The following is a 27,417-nucleotide window of genomic DNA, read 5'->3' as shown; positions in this document are numbered from 1 at the left end:
TTAATTGTTAATGAAATTATGTTACCAATTTTGAATTGAATTGATATTCATTTTAATGTTGTTTTCAACAGTAATTCCCCCATGCTCCACCCATGGCCCTCTGAAGAACTGACCAGCCCTGTACCCCTTTGAAGAACTGACCAGCCCTGTACCCCTTTGAAGAACTGAACAGCCCTGTACCCCTTTGAAGAACTGAACAGCCCTGTACCCCTTTGAAGAACTGAACAGCCCTGTACCCCTTTGAAGAACTGAACAGCCCTGTACCCCTTTGAAGAACTGAACAGCCCTGTACCCCTTTGAAGAACTGAACAGCCCTGTACCCCTTTGAAGAACTGAACAGCCCTGTACCCCTTTGAAGAACTGAACAGCCCTGTACCCCTTTGAAGCACTGAACAGTCTGTGCCCATCTGAAGAACTGAACAGTCTGTGCCCATCTGAAGAACTGAACAGTCTGTGCCCCTCTGAAGAACGGAATCCCCTGGTTATTCCCCATCCTGTCCTGCCCTTAGTGGAGGAGTTGGGCTATTCTCCAACACCATCCATCCATCCATCCATCCATGATTAACCTTTTTCTGCACTGAAGCCTCTGAACACCTCAACCCTGTCCTGCACTGAGGTCAAGCCTTTGAACACTTCTACTCATGCCTCATACCCTCATTCAATCGCTGCTGCCCTTCCCAACACTGTAAGTAGCCCTCTCATTCCCATTACCATAATATTTTACTTAAATGTCTTTATTAAACGTTTTAGGTTCAAATAATTTGTCTTTGATGATTTTAAAAATGTGCTTTGTTGTTTGGTCCGCAGCTATACCATGGGTCTTCCATCCTCCTCAATTTTTCAAGTCACAAGCCTCCACTACAATACAGTAATGGTAACGCCATCAACACAGTACTGGTAATGCCATCAACACACTAATTGTCACGGGCAGATAGAACACTTGGAGGATGAGTCAGGCGCAGGAGACTGAGGTCCGTTTGAACAAACGTAATTTAATACTGCCAAGTGGCAAAATCCACATATAAGGCAGGGTGCACAAAAGTCAAATGACGAGAGGGAAGCTCCACTCTAAAAGACAGACAGGGCGCAGCCCGGCAACCCTAATACCTAAACGATACGTAGCAAAAGCAACTACGTTAAATAATTACAACCCCTACCACACGTAACATAGAACAATCCCGCACGAATCCTAACTAAACACAGACAACCTAAATACCCCCCCACTAATGACAAACACGAAACAGGTGCAACCAAAAACAGACATAACTAACAGACACTGAAACATAGATTGGTGGCAGCTAGCACCGAGCACCGCCCGACCGAGGAGAGGCGCCACCTTCTGTGGACGTTGTGACACTAATGGTATAAATAAATGTACAGAACATTGCTACTTATATTATAAAATCATAAATATCTCAGCTGAAGCTATGGAGCTGTCTGTGTGATTTATTTTAGAATGCATTGTTTAAAATGATAATGACCCAAACGAAGCCAGGCGGGCTGGTTGTTGACTTTGATGCCTCGCTTAATTAGAACGTGTCTCTATACATACTCTGGTCAAAAGTAGTGCACTATAAAGGGAATAGGGTGCCATTTGGGACACACTACTTTTGACCAGGTGCTCTGGAAAAGGTACTGCACTATAAAGGGAATGGGACACAACCTCTATTACCGCAGTGTGCCTCCAGTATCCAAAATATCAAAGCGTTTTTTTGTAATTACTATTTCAAGTCGCAGGGACTCAACCATTTCCCCAATCTCCTCCTCTCCTCCACACAAGTTCTTCTCTAGAACTTCAAAGTCGGTAATATTATTTAACCCAGCCTTTCTTCGCCGTTAAACAAAAGGAGAGCAGAAAGAAATCAAACCAAGGACAAGAAGAGGGAGTATGCATCCAAAATGGCACCATATTCTCTATATGGGCCCTGGTCAAAAGTAGTGCACTATAGAGTGAATAGCGTACCATTATAGATGAGGCCAGAGTGCAAGAGCAGCAGATTATGTGGTGCAGTGGTGGAAAAAGTACCGAATTGTCATACTTAAGTAAAAATAAAGATACCTTAACAGAAAATGGCTCAACAAAAAGGGAAAGTCACCAGGGAAAATCCTACTTGATTAAAGATCTAAAAGTATTTGGTTTTAAAAAATATTTAACTATCAAAACTAAATGTAATTGCTAAAATATACTTAAGTTTCAAAAGTAAAAGTATATATAATTTCAAAGTCCTTATATTAAGCAAACCAGATGGCACCATTTTCTTTTTTTTTTAATTTACAGATATCCAGGGGCACACTCCAACACTCAGACATTATTTACAAAAGAAGCATGGGCTTAGTGAGTCCGCCAGATCAGACACAATAGGAATGACCAGGGATGTTCTCTTGATAAATGTGTGAATTAGACCATTTTCCTGTCCTGCTAAGCATTCAAAATGTAACGAGTACTTTTGGGTGTCAGGAAAAAATGTATGGAGTAAAAAGTACATAATTTTCTTTAGGAATGTAGTGAAGTAAAAGTTGTCAATAATATAAATAGTAAAGTACAGATACCCCCATAAACTACTTAATTAGTACTTTCAAGTATTTTTACTTAAGTACTTTACACCACTGATGTGGTGGAACACTGAGCTAACTGATCTAACAGATCTGTCAGACGCATGACAAAGGATGCATGTGCATAGCATCCTATTCACCCTCTGGTCAAAAGTAGTGCACCATGTAGGAAACAGGAGGTCATTTGGGACTCACGAAGGTGATACTGTGACATATGATGCAGTAAGCAGGTTCACAAACAAACAAAAGAAGAAGAGATTGTGGGCATTGTGGGACTGAAGAATAGAATAGGAGGAAATAATGTCAGACTTAATCACTGACTGAAACATCACCATCAGAACTCATTTGAGCAGGGCCTATTACCCATGACTCATTGGGGATTCCGTTCAAAGCACAGTGGGAAGAAAGAGAAAGAGAGTATCCTACCCCAGTCATAGCCGAAGGAGAAACATCTAACGAGGCAGGGAGAAGAAAGTCAACCAACTCTAGCAAACATTCTTCATCAGGACTAACCCAGGACTCCCTGGAAAACAGTGGGAATTGTTACTGAGTGGACGATCCTGGCAAAAAAAGAAGAAAAAGATCCCAACTGTAGTACTGATCTCCTTCTGCAGTGCTCTGTCTCTGTTTTGTGTGTCTGCTGAGAAGTGTAAAGTACAGATGGGGAGGATCTGGAATTCTGGATACAGTAAAGGCGCCCACATAGTAGGTTCGATTTGCTCCTAACAGAACTCGGCTAGGCGAAGCAAACGTCTGTGCCTCGCATAATCGCCTTAAAAGACCTTCACTTGAATATTATATGTTTGTCCCTCTTTAGACACCGTAGCAACAACATAGAGTGGCTTGCGAAAGTATTTACCGACCTTGGCATTTTTCCTATTTTGTTGCCTTACAACCTGGAATTAAAATGGATTTTGGGGGGGGTTGTATCATTTGATTTACACAAAATGCCTACCACTTTGAAGATGCAAAATATTTTCAATTGTGAAAAAAAAGACAAAAAAAAAGATAAAAAAACTTGAGCGTGCCTAACTATTCACCCCCCCAAGTCAATACTTCGTAGAGCCACCTTTTGCAACAATTACAGCTGTAAGTCTCTTGGGGTATGTCTCTATAAGCTTGGCATATCTAGCCACTGTGATTTTTGCCCATTCTTCAAGGCAAAACTGCTCCAGCACCTTCAAATTGGATGGGTTTCGCTGGTGTACAGCAATCTTTAAGCCATACCACAGATTCTCAATTGGATTGAGTTCTGGGCTTTGACGAGGCCATTCCAAGACGTTTAAATGTTTCTCCTTAACCTGTTGGGGCTAGGGGGCAGTATTTGCACGGCCGGATAAAAAACCTACCCGATTTAATCTGGTTACTACTCCTGCCCAGAAACTAGAATATGCATATTTAGTAGATTTGGATAGAAAACACACTAAAGTTTCTAAAACTGTTTGAATGGTGTCTGTAAGTACAACAGAACTCATATGGCAGGCCAAAACCTGAGAAGATTCCATGCAGGAAGTGCCCTGTCTGACAATTTGTTGTCCTTCTAGGTTATCTCCATCAAAAATACAGCATCTCTGCTGTAACGTGACATTTTCTAAGGCTTCCATTGGCTCTCAGAAGGCGCCAGAAAGTGGATTGAGAGCTCTGCAGTCTCTGGGCAAAAAAACAGCAGCAGAGTTTGTTACTGGCCTGCCTGGGGACAGTGACACTGGAGATGCACGTTCATGTGAATTCTCCATTTTGTTCTTTCAGTCTTTGAACGAATACAACGTCGCCCTGTTGGAATATTATCGCTATTTCACGAGAAAAATCGCATCAAAATTTATTTTAAACAGCGTTTGACATGCTTCGAAGTACGGTAATGGAATATTTTGTAATTTTGTCTCACGAAATGCGCCCGTGTGTCACCCTTCGGATTAGTTACCTGAACGCACAAACAAAATGGAGCTATTTCAATATAACTATGGATTATTTGGAACCAAAACAACATTTGTTGTTGAAGTAGAAGTCCTGGGAGTGCATTCTGACGAAGAACAGCAAAGGTAATCCAATTTTTCTTATAGTAAATCTGAGTTTGGTGAGAGCCAAACTTGATGGGTGTCAAATTAGCTAGCCGTGATGGCCGGGCTATCTACTCAGAATATTGCAAAATGTGCTTTCGCCGAAAAGCTATTTTAAAATCTGACACCGCGATTGCATAAAGGAGTTCTGTATCTATAATTCTTAAAATAATTGTTATGTATTTTGTAAACGTTTATCGTGAGTAATTTAGTAAATTCACCAGAAGTTTGCGGTGGGTATGCTAGTTCTGAACATCACATGCTAATGTAAAAAGCTGTTTTTTGATATAAATATGAACTTGATTGAACAAAACATGTATGTATTGTATAACATAATGTCATAGGAGTGTCATCTGATGAAGATCATCAAAGGTTAGTGCTGCATTTAGCTGTGGTTTTGGTTTTTGTGACATATATGCTCGCTTTGAAAATGGCTGTGTGATTATTTTTGGGAGGGTACTCTCCTGACATAATCTAATGTTTTGTTTTCGCTGTAAAGCCTTTTTGAAATCGGACAGTGTGTTTAGATTAACGAGAGTCTTGTCTTTAAAATGGTGTAAAATAGTCATATGTTTGAGAAATTTAAGTTATAGCATTTATGAGGTATTTGTATTTCGCGCCACACGATTCCACTGGCTGTTGACTAGGTGGGACACAAGCACCCGCCTTGCCCAGGGAGGTTAAAGCACTCGAGTGTTGCTTTAGCAGTATGCTTAGGGTCATTGTCTTGCTGGAAGGCGAACCTCCGTCCCAGTCTCAAATCTCTGGAAGACTGAAACAGGTTTCCCCTCAAGAATTTCCCTGTATTTAGCACCCTCCATCATTCCTTCAATTCTGACCAGTTTCCCAGTCCCTGCTGATGAAAAACATCCCCACAGCATGATGCTGCCACCACCATGCTTCACTGTGGGGATGTTCTTCTCGGGGTGATGAGAGGTGTTGGGTTTGCACCAGACATAGCGTTTTCCTTGTTGACCAGAGTACCTTCTTCCATATGTTTGGGGAGTCTCCCACATGCCTTTTGGCTAACACCAAATGTGTTTGCTTATTTTTTTCTTTAAGCAATGGCTTTTTTTCTGGCCACTCTTCCGTAAAGCCCAGCTCTGTGGAGTGTACCGGCTTAAAGTGGTCCTATGGACAGATACTCCACTCTCCGCTGTGGAGCTTTGCAGCTCCTTCAGGGTTATCTTTGGTCTCTTTGTTGCCTCTCAGATTAATGCCCTCTTTGCCTGGTTTTGGTGGGCGGCCCTCTCTTGGCAGGTTTGTTGTGGTGCCATATTCATTTAAAAAAATTATAATGGATTTAATGGTGCTCCGTGGGATGTTCAAAGTTTTGGATATGTTTTTATAACCCAACCCTGATCTGTACTTCTCTACAACTTTGTCACTGGCCTGTTTGGAGAGCTCCTTGGTCTTCATGGTGCTGCTTGTTTGGTGGTGCCCCTTGCTTAGTGGTGTTGCAGACTCTGAGGCCTTTCAGAACAGGTGTGTGTATATATACAGTGAGGGAAAAAAGTATTTGATCCCCTGCTGATTTTGTACGTTTGCCCACTGACAAAGAAATGATCAGTCTATTATTTTAATAGGAGGTTTATTTGAACAGTGAGAGACAGAATAACAACAACAAAATCCAGAAAAACGCATGTCAAAAATGTTATAAATTGATTTGCATTTTAATGAGGGAAATAAGTATTTGACCCCTCTGCAAAACATGACTTAGTACTTGGTGGCAAAACCCTTGTTGGCAATCACAGAGGTCAGACTTTTCTTGTAGTTGGCCACCAGGTTTGCACACATCTCAGGAGGGATTTTGTCCCACTCCTCTTTGCAGATCTTTTCCAAGTCATTAAGGTTTCGAGGCTGACGTTTGGCATCTCGAACCTTCAGCTCCCTCCACAGATTTTCTATGGGATTAAGGTCCGGAGACTGGCTAGGCCACTCCAGGCCCTTAATGTGCTTCTTCTTGAGCCACTCCTTTGTTGCCTTGGCCGTGTGTTTTGGGTCATTGTCATGCTGGAATACCCATCCACGACCCATTTTCAATGCCCTGGCTGAGGGAAGGAGGTTCTCACCCAAGATTTGACGGTACATCCATCGTCCCTTTGATGCTATGAATTTGTCCTATCCCCTTAGCAGAAAAACACCCCCAAAGCATAATGTTTCCACCTCCATGTTTGACGGTGGGGATGGTGTTCTTGGGGTCATTGGGGTCATAGGCATTCCTCCTCCTCCAAACACGGCGAGTTGAGTTGATGCCAAAGAGCTCCATTTTGGTCTCATCTGACCACAACACTTTCACCCAGTTGTCCTCTGAATCATTCAGATGTTCATTGGCAAACTTCAGACGGGCATGTATATGTGCTTTCTTGAGCAGGGGGACCTTGCGGTCGCTGCAGGATTTCAGTCCTTCATGGCGTAGTGTGTTAGCTATTGTTTTCTTGGTGACTATGGTCCCAGCTGCCTTGAGATCATTGACAAGATCCTCCCGTGTAGTTCTGGGCTGATTCCTCACCGTTCTCATGATCATTGCAACTCCACGAGGTGAGCTCTTGCATGGAGCCCCAGGCCGAGGGAGATTAACAGTTATTTTGTGTTTCTTCCATTTGCGAATAATCGCACCATCTTTTGTCACCTTCTCACCAAGCTGCTTGATGATGGTCTTGTAGCCCATTCCAGCCTTGTGTAGGTCTACAATCTTGTCCCTGACATCCTTGGAGAGCCCTTTGGTCTTGGCCATGGTGGAGAGTTTGGAATCTGATTGATTGCTTCTGTGGACAGGTGTCTTTTATAGAGGTAACAAATTGAGATTAGGAGCACTTCCTTTAAGAGTGTGCTCCTAATCTCAGCTCGTTACCTGTATAAAAGACACCTGGGAGCCATAAATCTTTCTGATTGAGAGGGGGTCAAATACTTATTCCCTCATTAAAATGCAAATCAATTTATAACACTTTTGACATGCGTTTTCCTGCATTTTTGTTGTTATTCTGTCTCTCACTGTTCAAATAAACCTACCATTAAAATTAGAGATTGATCATTTCTTTGTCAGTGTGCAAACGTACAAAAACAGGAGGGGATCAAATACTTTTTTCCCTCACTGTACTGAGATCATGTGACAGATCATGTGACACTTAGATTGCACACAGATGGACTTTATTTAACTAATTATGTGACTTCTGAAGGTAATCTGGTTGCACCAGATCTTATTTAGGGGCTTTATAGCAAAGGGGGTGAATACATTTCTTTTATATTTATTTAAAAAAAAAAATTAAACAAGTAATTTTTTTCATGTCACTTCACCAATTTGGCCTATTTTGTGTAAGTCCATTACATGAAATCCAAATAAAAATCTATTTAAATTACAGGTTGTAATGCAACAAAATAGGAAAAACACCAAGGGGGATGAATACTTTTGCAAGGCACTGTAGCCAGTATACACTTCCTCAAAATAATCAGAATTAATCTACAAGAAATCTGTAATTAATTGACGTTTTTGCCAAGCAGGTCTTAGTCGCACAATTTTACATCTAACTACGTTATATAAGATGTTCTGTGCAGTATTTCTCAGTTGAAAGAATTTGCAACAAACACTTAATTGAAGAATCTTGTCCATTGTTCCCACTTCTACTAGGAGTAGTACCAAAGATTTGTATAACTTACCCATGATAGACCACAGCTTGTCGTTTCCAATGGAAGCAAATTAATCATAGTGGGCAGAACAAGCAAGGAGGTGGGCAGAGCCAAGCACGAGCTAGCAAGATCCTATTGGTGCGTTCTAGCATGTATTTGCATATTTCCGTTAGGGAACTCCTAGTCTGTGTAGTGCACGTGCGCTATAACTAAATTCGCCCTTGCACTCATTCTAAAGAGCGCAATGTCTTAAAACTTTGGCAACGGGTAAAGTCTACCAAAATTAGTCCACTCTGTTCGTAAAAAATTCTCGTTTTGGAAAAAAAATAAACTGTATTGAGATCAATTGTTTCATAGTTGAGAAAATTAGCAGAGTGTAGGCCAAAATCCATCTTGGTCCATCTTCTCCCACTGCCGGCCACTGGGCTCCTCTCGTCACCATATTTGGTTGTGAGTGGATACGCCAACGGGATGCTGCACATTTATACATCCGGTGAAATATCTGGCTCATTGTTCTATCTGTGGTAGTATTGTTGATCAATGACTGACGAATGGGCGTAAACTTCAGCTACCGAACTTCGATTTGACTCACGAAACAAATGTGTGCGCGCGAACAGCCGGAAAATAAACCTGCCGAACACCATAACTAACAAAAACTTAAAAATGTCTTGTTATAATAACCTTTCCAATGTTACCTGCCCATCCGTTCACTCTCACACCATTCCATTCGGACAGGCTAGAACAAATAGACAGAGTGACAGACAAACAAATGGACAGATTTTTGAAAGAGGTCCATTTATTTCACACACAATCGTTAGTTAGGGTGGGGTTATTGGAAGAGGGGTGCCTATCTACCCCCATTCACTCTAATTGCATCTGGGTTAACAGTGGAGGTAGGCAAGGGGTGGAACATTCCAGAGCAGTAAGATAACTTCACTCTAGGGCTCCCTTCTCTCCAAATGAAAGGCGTGTGGAATTTTGTGCCAGAGCTCTAACAGGTACTGAGGAAGAGGAGCAGAAAGAGCAAAGAGAACGGGGAGAGGGAAGAGAAGTGGGGTGCTGTTATACTACCACGATACAAAACACATGTGCTCCTCCTCCCCCACCTCCTTCTCAACCCACCTCATCCCCTGCTCCACTTCCTTCTCAACCTCCTCCCCCTTCTCCACAACCCCCTTCTCCAAAACCCCCTTCTCCTCAACCCCATCCTTCTCCTCCTCACCCCACACTCCTACCTCTCCTCCTCACCCTCTCCTCATCCCCCCCTCAGCTCCCTGCTCCCCTGTTAGGGTCTAGGAGCCGAATAAAGGCATTATAGAGTTCATCTAAAGCCTGACTGCACCAAATGCCCCAAATGCCTATTTAATCAAAAGAAAATAAACCTGGCCACATTCAAATATTGGGTAAATCAACCTGCCCGTGTTGGCTGAGCCCCAGAATTATAACATGCTGTCTGAGGTTTAGGCATGGAGACTCAGGCTGCTTCTGAAACGGCACCCTATTACCTATATAGTGAACTACTTTTGACCAGAGCCCTATGCAGGCTCTGGTTAAAAGTAGTGTACTAAATAGGGAATAGGGTGCCATTTGGGATGCAACCATGGAGTCAGGCTTCTGGCCTGGTCTGTGTCTTCAGGCCCCCACTCCTATTACCTAAACATACTGAGGAAGGAAGAGACACACCCAGACCCAGCACTGAGGATGAATGGCTTACCATAGATACGCATATCACCTGGAAGGAAATTAACTAAAAAGGAAAAGGTTATACTGTTTTATCAAGTTACATGTTTGAAACAACAAATTCTGATAAGTTGCAGCAGAATTAAGCAGAGTAAGAAATTCAAGAGCGTAAATTGTTAGGTATAAGGACAGGCCCATTACTCTGTAGTAGTACAACACTAAGGCTACCTTTTTGGAAAGTTGTGCAAAGAAAACCCTACTAAGTTATGTTGTTGAAAGCTATGTTGTTGTGTTGCCAGGTATAAGAATAAGAACGTCTCCTGACAAGGTTAAATTAATAAACATGGTATAATGGACAACCTTTCCCAGAGTCACAAGGTCAGCCAGGTCATGGGGTCAGCATCCTCAAGGTCACGTCGCATGCAGTAACCCCTGGTTACACAGCCTGTTGTTTATTATGAACCGCATCACTTATGCCATTTAAATTAGCCTGTCTATCGCCCCCCAGCCTGACGCAGCCGTCCCGCGTCACTGTCCTTCTTCCCATCTAGAGGGCCCCTTAAAACAGGCCATCATTGTCTGGAGCTCTAGAGAAAGATGGTGTGCGTCTGTGTTTTCGCTCCTCTGGGGTGGGGTTCATTCGGCTGTCAGACAGACAGAAGGACAGTAATGTGGCCCAGCAACCCAGCCAGCCAATGGAGCTATGGAGCATGGAACAGCTCAGATGGAGGGATGGAGGGAGGGGATGGGGGAAGGATGGAGAGCACAGAGCAGCTCCACCGGAGGACCAACAGAGATTACTCTTCCTAATAGGGTTCATTAAGGTAACACAATAGCTCTGTCTGGGTATAGTAGTAGAGGAAGAGAAGAGTAGGCTATGCAAAGAATCAGCATGATGTTGATGTTGTTTTCCTGGATCAGCCCTGGGCTACGTTGCAAATTCCAGAATCCAAATACTTGGTAACAAGAGCTGCATTGTGAGCAGCTGAAGCCCTACAGCTGATGGTTGGGATAGGATTGGATGGACTGTTTGTATAGGTCTCCAAAATCTTCTGTCTGGCCACATAAAGTCTTAGCACAACTTTTCAAAGCAGTAGCTGTGGGCTACCACAGTAACTAGCTCTACCTGGGACATCACAGGATCACAGACCTGGTTCTCCAGCACAGCCTGTCATGCTTGAAGCCCAATCAGTCTTGTCACTGGGACTGGGCTGCTGCCACAGATGTCCATTTAATGAGCCACTAACATCTTTAAGGAGTGCTGATCTACAATCAGTTTCACCTTTCAGATCATAATGAATAAGATTACACTGAGTATACAAAACATTAAGAACACCTGCTCTTTCCATGACATAGACTGACCAGGTGAATCCAGGTGAAGGCTATGATCCCTTATTGATGTCACTTGTTAAATCCACTTCAATCAGTGTAGATGAATGGGGAGGGGATAGGTTAAAGAAGGATGTTCAAGCCTTGAGACGTAGATTGTGTATGTGGGCCATTCAGAGTGTAAATGGGCAAGACAAAAGTATTAACGTTTTCTATATTGTCGCTGATCTAGAGGATATAAGAGGTGGAGGTGAAGAAGAAGAACAAGGATGTATCTGGGGAAAGAGGTGAATGACTTGTGAACATCATTTAACAGTCATTTACTTCGTCTTTTCTTACTCTCAGTTCTGTCAGCCAATCAGGTCTTGTAGAGTGGACACAAAACACATTACACTGTGGTGGAGTGACCAATGATCAATCGCTGTATCTACACCACTGATTGCCCACTGAGACAATGCACAGCTGACAATAGTTATTTCTCCCAGTTAGAAAAGCCACCCTACTACCAACAAAGGCTGTGAAAACAGCTTCAGACAGGGCCTCTTTCATACCACACCCACCCTTACTGCTCTGTTCTGTCTGAGCTAAGCTGACCAAGATAAGAAGTGCATGTCTACACACACAGACGTACCCACACACACAGATGTACGTACGCATACACACGCACGAACCTGCTGACGCACACACACACAGACAGACACACGCACACTCACAGCTCTTAATGCACGACAATTTATTCTTGAGCGGATGGTCGGGGAGCCAGAACAAATTCCAAATAATTTGTAGACTACAAATTGACCGATAGAAGCTCAAACAGACATGTTTGACTAAAACATAATTTCAAACCTTGCTTATATTTGTATACTATCATGTGTCTCTCTACTAAGTGTTGGAAAACTTGGGAACACATTTCTTAAATTAAAATCACTTGGAGCTGATTTCCTGGCATTTTTACAGTCTTTTATGTGCAACAATGAAAATGCAAAAAAAATATATATTTTCATAATCATTTTTGCTCAGAAAACTTTGGGGGCCAAATAAAATCACCCCCAGGCCAAATTCGCCTTGCGGGGCGCCAGTTAGGGAATCCTGGCCTATAGCCCAGGCCTACTCTACGCTATAGACACTCAGCCATGCATTGAACAGCCTTTTTTTGCAAAAAGTAATTGAGTTAATAATTAATTAATTAGCCTAAATTATGACTATCCAATCTACTTATCACATTACCAAAGCAGTTTTCACCCCCCTTGGCATTTTTCCTATTTTGTTGGTTTACAACCTGGAAATAACATGGATTTTTTTTTTTCGGGGGGGGGGTTGTATCATTTGATTTACACAACACATCTACCACTTTGAAGATGCAAAATAAAACAAACAAGAAATAATACAAAAAAACTGAAAACTTGAGCCTGCATAACTATTCACCCCCCAAAAGTCAATACTACTGTAGAGCCACCTTTTGCAGCAATTACAGCTGCAAGTCTCTTAGGGTATGTCTCTATAAGCTTGTTACATCTAGCCACTGGGATTTTTGCCCATTCTTCAAGGCCAAACTGCTCCAGCTCCTCCAAGTTGGATGGGTTCCGCTGATGTACAGCAATCTTTAAGCCATACCACAGATTCTCAATTGAATTGAGGTCTGGGCTTTGACTCGGCCATTCCAAGACATTTAAATGTTTCCCCTTAAACCACTCGAATGTTGCTTTATCAGTATGCTTAGGGTCATTGTCCTGAATGAAGGTGAACCTCCATCCCAGTCTCAAATCTCTGGAAGAATGAAACAGGTTTCCCTCAAGAATTTCCCTGTATTTAGCGCCATCCATCATTCCTTCAATTCTGACCAGTTTCCCAGTACCTGCTGACGAAAAACATCCCCACAACATGATGCTGCCACCCATGATGCTGCCACCCATTCTTCACTGTTTTAATCTCATCTGATCAGAGTACCTTCTTCCATATGTTTGGGGATTCTCCCACATGCCTTTGGCGAACACCAAATGTGTTTGCTTATTTTTTTCTTTAAGCAATGGCTTTTTTTCTGGCCACTCTTCCGTAAAGCCCAGATCTGTGGAGTGTACGGCTTAAAGTGGTCCTATGGACAGATACTCCAATTTCCACTGTGGAGCTTTGCAGCTCCTTCAGGGTTATCTTTGGTCTCTTTGTTGCATCTCTGGTTAATGCCCTCCTTGCCTGGTCTGTGAGTTTTGGTGGGCAGGTTTGTTGTGGTGCCATATTCTTTCCATTTTTTAATAATGGATTTAATGGTGCTCCGTGGGATGTTTAAAGTTTAGGATTTTTTTATAACCCAACCCTGATCTGTACTTCTCCACAACTTTGTCCCTGACCTGTTTGGAGAGCTCCTTGGTCTTCATGGTGCCGCTTGTTTGGTGGTGCCCCTTGCTTAGTGGTGTTGCAGACTCTGGGGCCTTTCAGAACAGGTGTATATATACTGAGATCATGTGACAGATCACATGACACTTAGATTGCACACAGGTGGACTTTATTTAACTAATTATGTGACTTTCGAAGGTAATTGGTTGCACCAGATCTTATTTAGGGGCTTCATAGCAAAGGAGGTGAATATATATGCACAAGCCTCTTTTCCATTTTTATTTTTTAGAATTTTCTGAACCATGTTACTTTTTCCATTTCACTTCACCAATTTGGACTAATTTGTGTATGTCCATTGAATGAAATAAAAATAAAAATCAATTTAAATTACAGGTTGTAATGCAACAAAATAGGAAAAACGCCAAGGGGGATGTCACGTCCTGACCAGTATAGGGGTTATTTGTTATTGTAGTTTGGTCAGGACGTGGCAGAGGGTATTTGTTTTATGTGGTTCGGGGTGGTGGTTTGTTTAGAAGGGTGTTTGATTTATTATTTCCGGGTTTTGGGTTATGTTCTATGTTTTTGTATTTCTATGTTCTTTCTAGTTTAGTATTTTCTATGTTAGGTAATTTGGTGTTGGACTCTCAATTGAAGGCAGGTGTTTGTAGTTGCCTTTGATTGAGAGTCCTATATATAGGGATGTGTTTTGTTTGTTATTTGTGGGTAGTTGTCTTTAGCACCGCTGTAGTAAGTATAGCCTGTTAAACTGTCTTCTGTCGTTCTTTTGTTTATTGTTTTTCCCGTGTTCACATTTATTTAATAAATTATATGATGAGCACGCAACCCGCTGCGCCTTGGTCCTCTCTTCACGAAGACAGCCGTTACAGGGATGAATACTTTTGCAAGGCACTGTAGGTTATCTTACATAAGTCTGCAAATGCAATGATGCACGGAATGCCTTATTATAAAGGTGAATTTCTATGGGGAGAATTTAGCTTCCTCAAACTAGAAACTCATGTGCCGCCAATGGACTCTACCACATGATATTGCAGAGCAGCTAGCTAACAGCCCCTTGTTATTCAAAGTACTATAACTCACTACCCTCATTCTGCTGGTCCAAAGAGGAGTTGAGAAAAAGGCTGTGTTTGGCTAATTGAAGTGATATGGTACAACAGAAATTAGATTAACAGGATGAATAGATCACAGGAAGGCTATATTTGGTGTGGTGGTAATTGTGTCCCCTGATAGTGGCAGTCAGATGATCTTAAAACATGGTGTTTTTTTAGGGCAATGGGAGGTGATGGGGTATGTGTGTCGGGGAGCCAGGAGTTAGGGTCTCTCACAGCTGATATGGCTAGTTCTGGCTGCTAACAAAAGAGAGGGAGGATTTGGCACTGGGGGGGTGCTGATCATCTCTTTGGCATAAAGCCATACTCCTCCATCGGTCTCCATCTACCTTCCCTCAGCCCAGGGACAGACTGCTCCAACCCCCCTGGATGCATCATGGATCCTGACAGTGTCTAGGGCCAACCACATAAAGGCCCACACTGGTCACACAGAGCTTTGCTTTGAGACCATCCAGGGGGGACCAAACAGCTGGCCTTAATAGGGCATCCACATGGACAGTGCAGTAGCCTACCAGTCCCAGTCCTCATCCCAAACAATGCTGGTTTTAACCAGACAGGATGTACAGTAACAACGTTGTACAAACGTTGCCATCTCATCCTTTTCAAGTGAGCAGCTGACCCCTACAGTATAAGAAGCCCATCCCCAGGCCAGCCTCCCAGCCATGGAAAAGAGACGACCGGAGGGAGGAATGGACATTGAGGATGCGTCCCAGATGGCACCCTATCCCCTTTATAGTGCATTACTTTTGATCAAGATCCTGGTCAAAAGAAGTGGACTATATAGGCAATAGGGTGCCATTTGTGATGCAAACCAAGTTTTCTGAAGGGTGTGTTACCATGGGAAGGACTCACCCCTTGTCCTTCATTCTGGTGGGGTTGGAGGGTATATGGTACAATGGAACAGGGTATATCTGTGTATGGCGTAGGACCACAATCCAGTTGTTTTATTAATTAAAGCCATACAGATATTATATCAATAGAGGCTTGCATCCATGGCCCGTAGGCTACTGAAATGGGGGGCATTCTCACTCATCCATCCTAGGTCTGCTATAACGGATATAAAGGATGTGCAAACGACCATGGTGCCAACATTCAATTGAATCACCAACCCTGTGCCAGGCACCAATTAGGCAGCAGAGCACCCTGAACCCTGACCTGAAACAAAGGATATTTTGGTACAGTACAGTGAGACTGTGGCTTCCCCTTACTCTACACACTGCTTACATTATTGGGCCAGTTGCTTCCCCATTCTGCTTTCTTTGGGGGTTTCCGTTATGTAAACTGTGATAGCTTGTTTTTGTCAGACCTGGCAGCTTTCAGTGACTGAAAGTGGAAGCCTGACGTGCCACTTTAACTACAGTGAATGTAGGATAACTCTAGAAGAGAGAGATACACACTTTCATAACCTTATGGGACCTGAGTGTGCGTCAGGATCATTCCTGCTTCACCTACACTCCTCCCACGTGAGAGAGCGAGAGAGAGCGAGAGAGAGAGAGAGAGAGAGAGAGAGAGAGAGAGAGAGAGAGAGAGACATATATAGAAAGAGAGAGGGAGAGAAAGAGAGGGCGTTGGGAGCGGGTCAAGTCTGCTTATGTTGGCGGGTGAATGGTTGTAGTGAGGTTGAGGGAACTACACTGATACACTGCCTGGGAGACGTGGATAGTTGTCCCTCAACCTACGGAAGCTGCATGGTGTTATAACCTCTCACAATGATGTCAGGACAATTCATGGAACTGGGAGGGGAAGTGATTGGAGATTACTTTCCCCACTATGCACTGTTCCTAAATGGCACCCTATTCCTATAGCGCTCTACTTTTGACCAAAGCCCTATGGGCCCTGGTCAAAAGAAGTTGACTGTATAGGCAATAGGGTGCCATTTGTGATGCAAACCAAGTTTTCTGAAGGGTGTGTTACCATGGGAAGGACTCACCCCTTGTCCTTCATTCTGGTGGGGTTGGAGGGTATAGGGTACAATGGAACAGGGTATATCTGTGTATGGCGTATGACCACAATCCAGTTGTTTTATTAATTAAAGCCATACAGATATTATATCAATAGAGGCTTGCATCCATGGCCCGTAGGCTATTGAAATGGGGGGCATTCTCACTCATCCATCCTAGGTCTGCTATAACGGATATAAAGGATGTGCAAACAACCATGGTGCCAACATTCAACTGAATCACCAACCCTCTGCCAGGCACCAATTAGGCAGCAGAGCACCCTGAACCCTGACCTGAAACAATGTATATTTTGGTACAGTACAGTGAGACGGAGGCTTCCCCTTACTCTACACACTGCTTACATTATTGGGCCAGTTGATTCCCCATTCTGCTTTCTTTGGGGGTTTCCGTTATGTAAACTGTGATAGCTTGTTTTTGTCAGACCTGGCAGCTTTCAGTGACTGAAAGTAGAAGCCTGACGTGCCACTGTAACTACAGTGAATGTAGGATAACTCTAGAGGAGGGAGATACACACACCGATAATCTCAAGGGACCTGAGCGTGTGTCAGGATCATTTCTGCTCCAACTACACTCCTCCCATGTGAAAGAGCGAGAGAGATAGAGGGGAGAGAGAAGCACGTATAGAAAGAGGGAAAAAGAGAGAGGGAGAGAAAGAGAGGGTGTGGGAGTGGGTCAACTCTGCTTATGTTGACGGGTAAATGGTTGTAGTGAGGTTGGGGGAACTACACTGATACACTGCCTGGGAGACGTGGATAGTTGTCCCTCAACCTACGGAAGCTGCATGGTGTTATAACCTCTCACAATGCTGTCAGGACAATTCATGGAACTGGGAGGGGAAGTGATTGGAGATTACTTTCCCCACCATGCACTGGTCCTAAATGGCACCCTATTCCTACTTTTAACCAGAGACCTATGGGCCCTGGTCAAAAGTAGTGCACTATATTGGGGATAGGGTGCCATTTGGAACATACCATATGTGTGGAGCCTGGGGAGGTACGTGCTAGTAGCACGGATCAGATGGTTTGCTAAAAGAGCATGTAAAAGTGATCGGAGAGATAAGGCCCCCTGGAAAGACCACACTCAACGAGCTGTATAAGGCCATAAGCAAACAAGAAAATGCTCATCCAGAAGCGGCGCTCCTAGAGGCCGGGGACTTAATTGCAGAAAAACTTAAATCCGTTTTATCTCATTTCTACCAGCATGTCACATGTGCAACCAGAGGAAAAACAACTCTAGACCATCTTTACTCCACACACCGAGGCACATACAAAGCACTCCCTCCCCTCCCTTTGTCAAATCTGACCATAATTCTATCCTCCTGATTCCGGCTTACAAGCAAATTCTAAAGCAGGAAGTACCAGTGACTCGCTCAATACGGAAGTGGTCAGATGACGCGGCTGCAACGCAACCGAACTGTTTTGCTGGCATAGACTGGAATATGTTCTATGATTCATCTAATGGCATTGAGGAGTATACCACCTCAGTCACCGGCTTCATCGATAAGTGCATCGACGACGTCGTCCCCACATTGACCATACATCATCCGCACCGAGCTAAAGGCTAGAGCTGCCGCTTTCAAAGAGGGAGACACTAATCCGGACGCTTTTAACCTGTTATGGATAGGGGGCAGTATTTTCACGGCCGGATAAAAAACGTACCCGATTTAATCTGATTATTACTCCTGCCCAGAAACTAGAATATGCATATAATTATTAGCTTTGGATAGAAAACACTCCAAAGTTTCTAAAACTGTTTGAATGGTGTCTGTGAGTATAACAGAACTCATTTGGCAGGCCAAAACCTGAGAAGATTCTGTACAGGAAGTACCCTGTCTGACCATTTCTTGGCCTTCTTGATTATCTCTATCCAAAACAGGGGATCTCTGCTGTTACGTGACACTTCCTACGGCTCCCATGGGCTCTCAGAAGGCGGCAAAAAGCTGAATCGTGGCTTTGCAGGCCCTGGCTGAAAAACATTAGCGCGTTTGGATAGTGGTCGGTCAGAGTACTATGAGACTGAGGCGCGTGCACGAGTCGACTCCATGTTTACTTTCTCTCTCTTTGAACGAAAACAACCACTCCCGGTCGGAATATTATCGCTTTTTTACGAGAAAAATGGCATAAAAATTGATTTTAAACAGCGGTTGACATGCTTCGAAGTACGGTAATGGAATATTTAGAATTTTTTTGTCACGAAACGCGTCGGGCGCGTAACCCTTCGTCACCCTTGGATAGTGTCTTGAACGCACGAACAAAACGCCGCTATTTGGATATAACTATGGATTATTTTGAACCAAACCAACATTTGTTATTGAAGTAGAAGTCCTGGGAGTGCATCTGTTGAAGAACAGCAAAGGTAATAACATTTTTCTTATAGTAAATCTGACTTTGGTGAGGGCTAAACTTGGTGGGTGTCTAAATAGCTAGCCCTTTGATGCCGGGCTATCTACTTAGAATATTGCAAAATGTGCTTTCACTGAAAAGCTATTTTAAAATCGGACATAGCGAGTGCATAGAGGAGTTCTGTATCTATAATTCTTAAAATAATTGTTATGTTTTTGTGAACGTTTATCGTGAGTAATTTAGTAAATTCACCGGAAGTGTTTGGTGGGAATGCTAGTTCTGAACGTCACATGCTAATGTAAAAAGCTGGTTTTTGATATAAATATGAACTTGATTGAACAAAACATGCATGTATTGTATAACATAATGTCTTATGTGTGTCATCTGATGAAGATCATCAAAGGTTAGTGCTGCATTTAGCTGTGGTTTTGTTTTTTGTGACATTATATGCTAGCTTGAAAAATGGGTGTCTGATTATTTCTGGCTGGGTACTCTGCTGACATAATCTAATGTTTTGCTTTCGCTGTAAAGCCTTTTTGAAATCGGACAGTGTGGTTAGATAAAGGAGAGTCTTGTCGTTAAAATGGTGTAAAATAGTCATATGTTAGAAAAATTGAAGTTTTTGTATTTTTGAGGAATTTGTAATTCGCGCCACGCCTATCATTGGATATTGGACCAATAAAATAATAAAAATGGCTAGCGGAACGTCTAGATGTAAGAGTTAACATTGGGGAGGCAGGTAGCCTAGTGGTTAGAGCATTGGGCCAGTAATCAAAAAGTTGCTGGATCAAATCCCTGAGCTGACAAGGTAAAAATCTGTCGTTCTGCCCCTAAACAAGGCAGTTAACCCACCCTACCAGAAGGGCTAAATGCCTTTTATGCTCGCTTTGAGGCAAGCAACACTGAAGCATGCATGAGAGCACCAGCTGTTCTGGACGACTGTTTGAATGCTGTACATTGAGTACAGCTCAGCGTTCAACATCATGGTGCTCATCACTAAGCTAAAGACACTGAAACTAAACACCTCCCTCTGCAACTGGATCCTGGACTTCCTGACGGGCCGCCCCCAGGTGGTAACGGTAGGCAACAACACATTTGCCACGCTGATCATCAGGGGAGCGTGCTTAGTCCCCTCCTGTACTCCATGTTCACTGTTCAACAAACTATCATGGTCCAAACACACCAAGACAGTCATGAAGAGGGCACGACAACACCTTTTCCCCCTCAGGAGACAGGAAATATTTGGCAGGGGTCCCCAGATCCTCAAAAGATTCTATAGCTGCACCATTGAGAGCATCCTGACTGGTTGCATCACCGCCTGGTATGGCAACTGCTCGGCATCCGACCTACAGAGGGTAGTGCCTACGGCCCAGTACATCACTGGAGCCAGGCTTCCTGCCATCCAGAACCTATATACTAGGCGTTGTCAAAAATTGTCAAGGACTCCAGTCACCCAAGTCATAGACTGTTTTCTCTGCTACCGTACGGCAAGTGGTACCGGAGCACCAAGTCTAGGTCCAAAAGGCTCCTTAACAGCTTCTACCCCCAAGCCATAAGACTGCTGAACAATTAATCAAGTGGCCACCCGAACGATTTACATTGACCCCCCCCCCCCCCCTCACTGCTGCTACCTGCTGTTTATTAACTATGCATAGTCACTTTACCCCTACCTACATGTACAAATGACCTTCACTAACATTGGCTCGGTACCAGCACCCCCTGTACATAGCCTCGTTATTGTTATTTTGTTTTATTTAATTTTTTACTTTAGTTTATTTAGTAAATATTTTCTTAATCAACAATGCAATTCAAGAAATAGAGTTCAGGACTTATAAGTAAGCATTTCACGGTAAGGTCCACCTGTTGTATTCAGCACATGTGACAAATAAAATTGGATTTGATATTTGATTTGAAATATAGGTATGTAACCTAAATGGCACCCTATTCCCTATATAGTGCACTGCTTTTGAAAGGTAGTGCTGGTGGACTATATCGGGGATAGGATGACATTTGGCGGACACACACTAGAAAGCTGGAATGTTTTCATCTAGAAAAATAGAAAGTAATTGTAGTAGTAATTTCATGAATTACAATAAAAATGTCTTTCCTTGGTCCACTATTTCACACCAGGTTTTAAAACGCTAAATTGCAGAGGTGTAAAAAGTCCCCCTAAAGAGGTTGTTAAAAATTGTTTTAAAAGTAGAATTCCAAATCCAAGACCATTTTTATATCTTCTTTATCCTTAGTATTTTTTTATCCAATCCCTCCCATTTTAAAAACTCCTCAAGCCACCTTTGTAAATTCTTTCAGGCTCTGAAGGGGGAGAGGGTTGGAGCCAAGGAAAAGCCCCAGCAACATAAACTATGATCAGACCTTGGTTCAACTATATGAAATCAATCCAAATACGCTAGCCGGTCTTGATTGAGCTTGCCTGGCGCAATAGAACCAAAATAATAGTAGCAAAACTGAAACCCCCTCCTAGCTGTCACTACATGTATGCTAAAGCAAATGCTGAAAGCACTTGAAAGAGTTAAACTTTATTTGAACCCAGGTCTTACAAGGTCCACAGTGCCTTTGTCTCTAAAACCGCCAGAATTCCTCTGAGTGTTTCAATCCATCTCGGACCTATCGCCATGCTGGCTCATAAATCCGAACCTATGGTTTGCTGCCCGGAGACACTGAGGATGGGGGTCAACGCAAGCAGGTTAGCCAAACACACTCCTGGAGAGGTGCTAGACCCACTTCAGAAGGAGTACCCCTCAACAGAGAGAGAGGGTGTGCCCCAAATGGCCCATAGGGCTCTGGTCAAAAGCAGTGCACTGTAAAGCGAATAGGGTGCCATTTGAGACAGAGACACTCGGGTGGGCTAGATACTTATCTCTGGTACGGAAGAACTAGTCAGTTACATAACATAGGTAGACATTTAGAGAAGGTATAACATTACTTTGACCCTGACCTTGCCACCTCTCTGTACAGGAAGTCTTGGTTCATTTCCACAAACGGTCAAACCCTAGGATTGTATTACACATGAATACCTACAGTACCTACCTAGTGATAAATACAAGAGTAGAGTTTGTCATGTTAAATCATTGTTCCCTTGTATGAATAAATTCCTAATAGTAAACCATAGCCATATTTAGGTGCAGGACAGAATCAGATCTGTTCTACATAATTCATTTATTTTAGTGTTTTGTACAGTTGCACCCTCCTGAACAAACCTCTGACACACAAGCTCTCTCTTAACCTAGTTACTCAGAGGGAAGGGGTAGAGAAGAAAAATTCAAAGCCATCCTATAATGTAATGTACGTTTTTGAGGCGGCAGCGGGCACTCCTCTCCTTCCCGTCGCTGTGCCCCCGTGGCAGAAGAGGAACTTTTCAAACTGGATCCCTTCACCCCTTAACCTCATGCTGCACAGAGTGGAATAACAGCTGTGGGGCCACCACACACTCCTGCTCCTGAACCACTGTCTCCGGGGACACTCGCTGCTAAAGCCACTCACACACGCATATTCTGTCACTCTCAAACACAAACACTCGCTCACTCTCTCAAATATACCCAAACGCTTTCTCCCTCAAACACACAAACATACAAGCACAAATGGAAAGACCTACAGTAGTACCTTTATGGTTTGAAGAACTGCAAAGGAGGCAGAAACTTACCGTAAGTGGAAAAGGCACACATTCCTTCTCCCTAATGGCAAACTATTCAGTGGTAGGGTTCATTCACAGAGAGTGCTTAGGTGGCAAGAAGTTTTGATTAAAAAAAGAACTTACATTATCTTGGCCTTGTGCACTCCGTTCACTGAACTTATCATTAAGGTTTGGGTTGGAAATGCCTACTTCCAAATTGGCAATAAAGGATTATGAGCAGATCTGGAAACAAAGTTAAGGCCCTGTCTCTTTCTTCCAGTCTCCACCGAGAAAACTAAAGACTTGTGTTTAAAATGGAATGTGCCTACTCTCTATCCAAATATTTGACATGTTAGCTCAACCAGTAGCCGGGAAGAGGTCCATCCATTTTACAGACTAACCACGCTGCTGGCTCCTCTCTCCTCCAGACAACTGACTTGATGAGCAACGGTATGGACTGTTTAAATACGGACTGACTAACAAGCTAGCAAGGTTGCATCGTTGTTTTTGGACAGTTGACAGTAAAAGTTGAATCTAGAAATAACAATGTCAGACCGTTCATTATCCACCACACATTTCAAAATACTGTTTTCATTTTGGTATAAAAGTCAATTTTGTGACACTGATTTAATAAAAAACATCTGAAAACATTTGATATAATGTAAACAAACAAAAAGATGTATAGTCAGATGCTAGAAGTTAATATCTTCTTTAAGTACATTATTTGCAAAGGTTGGCATGGAGAGTAAATAAGTCCTTTCATATCAAGAGTATCTGGTCACGGAAACATTTATACCCCATTTCACACAATCATGCCAATCCAAACCATACTGCGCCAGCTTGTATATTTTCGTCAGGACAGTTCAAGCTACCATAGCGGATGCCTAAACAGGCCAGCTCAGTACAGCTTGGCTCGGCTCATAAGTCCACTAATGTGGTGTCTTTAAAGGTAGGACTTTAAGTGCGTGTTGCCCTTGGACTTATACCTCACCAGTGCCATCTAGTGGTGATGGTCTGCAAAACCGTGTGCAGACTGCACAGTATGAGTGATCTACAAATCATTTTGCATCCCAAATGACTACTGATCAAGATTAGTGATTCTGCATCTCGCCTGGGCTCAAACTGATCCCCTCAAACACAATGAATCTTCTCCCCTAGCTCTTCTTCCTCGTGGTGTTGATACCGTTGCCCGTCTTCTTCTACTCCCTGTTCTTTAGACACTCCAGCAGGCTCTTGATCCTCTTGCTGGCCGGTTCCCTCTTCCTCTTCTTATGACCCTTAACCTCGGGCCGCCTGGGAGACGGAGTGCATGAGGAGCACAGCCAAGCCCCAGGGAGCATTGTTCCCGGTACCGGTCCCGTTACTGCCGCTGCTGTGCGGTACGTTGAACTCCCGCTGCTGCATCATCCAGGCGCTCTCCCGACTCAACGCCACGAAGTGCTCCAGCTGTGTTCTGTTAACGTGCTTACTGACGTTCATCGCTGGCTTGAAGGGGTTCTGGATGTGAAGGGAGAGACCTCAGGTTTGTTCTACTCTCTGCCCTGTGAGAGAGCGAGCAAAGAGAAGAGTGAGGGAGAAAGTAAGATGTTAAAAGAGGGTGAGAGAGAAAGAGAGGGGTGACAAAACATAAAAACACACTGGCTTTATAAATGGTCCATCTATCTTAGGTGTTGTTGCTGTTATGTAGGCCACCTGGACCCAGTTATAAAGGGTCTGGCTGGTACATCTCATCTCTTCATGGGCTAGCAGGCTCTGTCCCAAATGGCACCCTATTCCCTACTACTTTTAAATCAGGCTCCATAGGGCTCTGGTCAAAAGTAGCGCAGTGTGTAGGGAATAGGGTGCCATTTGGGACGCAAATAGTGTCAGCCTAGCTTTGATGAACGGGCCTGGGGGCAGCACCAGCAGGGTAGACACAGGTTCAATCATCAATCATACCACAACATCATTAGCCTGGTCCAAGATCTGTTTCTGCCATCTTGCTAAATCTTTGGCGATTCCAGTGTCCTAGGCTAGACCATTGCTGCTTTGGAAAAGTAGTGCACTATATGGAATTGGGTTCCATTTGTGACTCTGTACTATTCTGGAACTGTGACACAGGCAATAAAAACCTAGGTAAAAGATCTATCTCCAGAGCCCTCCAAGGTTCCATGCAAACAACAGATGCACCTGGGTTCAAATAGCATTTGTTTTCTTTTAAAAGCTTTAGCTGTGCCTGATCGTCCTTGCCTGACGCAATGGAAACAATAGAATAGTCTCAAAGGTGTAAACCCCTCAAATCTAACACCCCAGGCAAGCTCAATTTTACCCCTCAAAGCATTTGAAATAAATCAAATACTATTGGAACCCAGGGCATGCATGGCATGCAATACCTCAATACCCTATCCCCTAAGCCGGGGGTTGTAAAAAGGCTGAATGGATGGAGAAACAGAGATGGAGCCTCCAACTCAATGGGATGGAGAGATGACCATGGACCATAAAGCCATCAGTCAGGGCAGAGGGAGAGGGGCAGGAGAAAGAGAGGGAAAGGGGTAGAGAGAGGAGAGAGGGCCAGGGAGAGGGAGGGAGAAAGGGCAGGAGAGGGAAAGAGAGAGGGTAAGGGGACAGGAGAGTGAGAGGGCCAGGGAGAGGGAGGTAGAGAGGGAGGGAGAGGGGCAGGAGAAGGAAAGAGAGGGAAAGGGTAAGGGTGCAGGAGAGCGAGAGGAGAGTGAGAGGGTAAGAGTGCCAGGGAGAGGGAGGTAGAGAGGGAGGAGGACAGGAGAAGGCCAGCTCTGACTTTGCTGCTACTTAGAGGACAAATTTACTTACTATGACTGTGATATGTGGTTGTCCCACCTAGCTATCTTAAGATGAATGCACTAACTAAGACGCTCTGGATAAGAGCAATCTGTTAAATGACTACAATGTAAAATGGTAGGACGCAGAAGACAGGGAATAGGAGAGGGTGGGAGAGGAGGGAGACAGGAGAGACGCAGTACACAGTAAAGATGATTAATGGTGGTTTCTCCACTGGTGAAAGGTTATATGCAGAGGCCATGACCACCAGTCTTCCTACAGGCCTTCCTTCAATACTTCAGTCCTGACCCTGGGTTCACGCACGAACACGCGCACGCGCACGCACACACCTCACCCTGGGTTAACGTCTTTACAATATCTTTACTCTCAGGGGCCATGAGGAGATGAGGAACAACAAAAAGGCCTGTGTCCTAAATGGCACCCGATTCCCTATTGGCCCTGGTCAAAAGTAGCTCACTATATAGTAGGGATGTAACGATTACACATCGGTCTGCAATTCAAATGTTTAAGATAAGACTGCATTGGTCCACAGACCCCAGATTTTTTTTTCAAACATTATGAATCGGCGATAAACTAACATGTTTTGCTCATTTTACTTTCTTTCTACCTTGAGAAAATACCTAATCCTTTGTGACAATTGATGCGTCTTATCCTTCAGTGTTGAACTAAAAGCATGTAACTGTGTTGACAGTCATTGATTTAAACTGAACAAAAATATAAACGCAACACGTAAAGTGTTGTTCCCATATTTCATCAGCTGAAATAAAAAATCCCAGAATGTTTTATATGAACAAAAAAGCTTATTTCTCTAAAATGTTTACATCCCTGTTAGTGAGCATTTCTCCTTTTGCCAAAATAATCCATCCATTTGACAGGTGTGGCATACCAAGAAGCTGATTAAACAGCATGATCATTACATAGGTGCTCTTCGTGCTGGGGACAATAGAAGTCCACTCTAAAATGTGCAGTTTTGTCACACAATGCCACAGATGTCTCAAATGCAATTGGCATGCTGACTGCAGTAATGTCCACTAGAGCTGTTGCAAGAGAATTGAGAATCATTTAAGAGAATTTGGCAGTGCCTCACAACTGCAGACCACGTGTAACCACGCCAGCCCAGGATCTCCACATCCAGCTTCTTCACCTGCGGGATCGTCTGGGACCAGCAACCCGGACAGCTGACGAAACTGTGGGTTTGCACAAACTGTCAGAAACCGTCTTGGGAAAGCTGATCTTCATGCTTGTCATCCTCACCAGGGTCTTGACCTGACTGCAGTTCAGCGTCGTAACCGACTTTAGTGGGCAAATGCTCAACTCCTCCAGCGTGCCAGTGGCCATCGAAGTGTGCTCTTCATGGATGAATCTCATTTCAACTGGACCAGGCAGATGGCAGACAGGGTGTATGGCGTCGTGTGGGCGAGCGGTTTGCTGATGTTAACGTTGTGAACCCATGGTGGTGGGGTTATGGTATGGGCAGGCATAAAATACGGACAACGAACACAATTGCATTTTAATGCACAGAGATGCCATGAGATCCTGAGGCGCATTGTTGTGCCATTCATACGCCGCCATAACCTCACGTTTCAGTATGATAATTCACAGCCCCATGTTGCAAGGATCTGTACACAATTCCTGGAAGCTGAAAATGTCCCAGTTCTTCCATGGCCTGCATACTCACCAGACATGTCACCCATTGAGCATGTTTGGGATGCTCTGGATCGACGTGTACGACATCATGTTCCATTTCCCGCCAATATCCAGCAACTTCGCACAGCCATTGAAGAGGAATGGGACAACATTCCAAGGGCCATAATCAACAGCCTGATTAACTCTATGCGAAGGAGATGTGTCACACTGCTTGAGGCAAATGGTGGTCACACCAGATACTGACTGGTTTCTGATCCCCGCCCTTACAATATATATATATTTTTAAGGCATCTGTGACCAACACCAACACCGCACGGCTAAAACATGGAGAAAAAA

This window comes from Salmo salar, chromosome 29 (assembly GCF_965601325.2).
Source record: "Salmo salar chromosome 29, fSalSal1, whole genome shotgun sequence".
NCBI classification, from domain to species: domain Eukaryota; kingdom Metazoa; phylum Chordata; class Actinopteri; order Salmoniformes; family Salmonidae; genus Salmo; species Salmo salar.
Note: the sequence above shows the minus strand (reverse complement) of the source record.